Source organism: Vulpes lagopus, chromosome 17 (genome assembly GCF_018345385.1).
Source record: "Vulpes lagopus strain Blue_001 chromosome 17, ASM1834538v1, whole genome shotgun sequence".
Classification (NCBI taxonomy): Eukaryota; Metazoa; Chordata; class Mammalia; order Carnivora; family Canidae; genus Vulpes; species Vulpes lagopus.
Window position 1 is genome coordinate 29,222,100 of NC_054840.1, and position 1,945 is coordinate 29,224,044.

Genomic DNA, 1,945 nt, shown 5'->3' on the forward strand with positions numbered 1-1,945 from the left:
GGAAAGTGCCGGGAGGGAGCTGGGGGAATAACCTATGATGTCTTACTCTCCTCCATTCTGATCTGAACCCAGCCAGAAACCAGAAGGTTGAAGTCCGTCCATCCACTTAATTGATACTGGTTACTCTGTATGGAGGCAGAGAAAAGGGTGGAGAGGTAAGGAGAGAGAATTTGGAAGGCCTACAAAGATATCCAGCACACTGTTATACAGTTAAGACCCCCAGGCTTGTATAGCTCCAACCCTAAGCTTTCCAGTTGAATTGCAATGGCCTACTTGAACATTCTCCACCCAAATTTTCACTTGATTTTCCCCTGCCACAGCCTGGTCCCCTCCTAACCCATTCCTTTCCCATTTCCCTCCAGTTTTACCACCGTTCACTTGGTTGCTTAGGCCCAAACCTAGCTTTTATCCCTACATCATTTATTTCTCTTCCATCCAAACCATGAGCAAGTTATGTCAGCTCCAGTTTTAAGGAGTGTCCAGAATCTGCATACTTCTCATCACCTCCACTACTTCCATCCCAGTCCATACCCACATCATCTCGTTTGTGCGACTGCAATAGACTACTAACTGGTTTCCTCACCTCCATTCTTACTCCCACTAGGGTCTATTCTACTTTTGGCCCCACTAGGTCTCCTGCACCCTGTCTACATTTTCCTTCCAGAAACTATCTCCACTTAAATGCCTGTTACATGTTTATTCCTTTGTCTGTTTCTTATTTTCTCCATTAAAGTGTAGGCTTCATGAAGGCAGGGATCTTCTTGTCTGCTGAGTCATCCCTTCAGTTGAATAAAACGAAATATTTCTTGAATGAAAAAATGGATAATGCTTCTGTGAAAGATGCTGCTAAGAGAATGAGAAGACATATTGCAGATTGGGAGAAAATGTTTGCAAAAGACACTCATTAAAAAAAAAAATCTATTATCCAAACTATACATAGAACCTTTAAATTTCAACAATAAGAGAAACAACTTGATTTTTAAAATGGGCAAAAGTCCTGAACAACTGTATCACCAAAGAAGACATACAGATATTTTCCCCATTCTCCATCATGGCACAGGATCAGGAGGAAAAAAAAGAGAACCCTATATGGGAAATTTACATCCACAAACTGCCAAAATGCCTGTGTTGAGAAAGGAGAGACAAATTGACCCTGGCTGCCAAGGTGGTGGAGCAGCTTACAGGTCAGGCTCCTGTGCCCTCCCTCCAAAGCTAGATATGCCATCAGATCCCTTGGCATCAGAAGAAATGAAAAGGCTGCACAGTGGCCAACACAGAAGAAATTCTAGAGAGAGTTCTAAAGGCATGAATGTATGAGTAAAATAACTTCTCAGATGCTGGAAACTTTGGTTTTGAGATCCAAGAATACATTCATCTGAGAATCAAGTATGACCCCAGTTTTGGTATCCACAGCCTGGACCTCTACATGGTGCTGAGTAGGCCAAGTTTCAGCACTGCAGACCACAAACACAGGACAATCAGCATTGGGATCACACAGAATTAGCAAAGAGGAGGCTCTGTGCTGATTCTAGTAGAAGTATGATGGGATCATCCTTCCTGGAAAATGAATGCCTATTACTATCCAAAAGGCCCATAACATTTTTCCAAAAAGAAGAAAAAGAGGAAGAAGAAGAAGAAGAAGAAGAAGAAGAAGAAGAAGAAGAAGAAAAGAAGGAATACAGATAGCAGATAAGCACATGAAAAGATGCTGAACATTATATGTCATTAGGGAATTGCAAAATAAAACAAAATGTCATGGGGTGCCTCAGTTCGTTCAATGTCTAACTCTTGGTTTCAGCTCAGGTCATGATCTCAGGATGGTGAGATCAAGCCCTGTGTCAGGCTCTGCATTCAGCAGTGTCTGTTTGAGATTGTCTCTCCCTCTGGCCCTCTCCACCCACTCTATCTCTCTAAATAAACAACAACAAAAACCACGAGATATCAC

The 1,945-nt window shown here is 42.2% G+C and overlaps 1 pseudogene; it reads left to right on the plus strand.

The window, feature by feature from the left end:
• Positions 1-1,051: 1,051 nt before the first annotated feature.
• LOC121477563 lies at positions 1,052-1,568 on the plus strand (annotated as a pseudogene).
• The last annotated feature ends 377 nt before the right edge of the window (positions 1,569-1,945 follow it).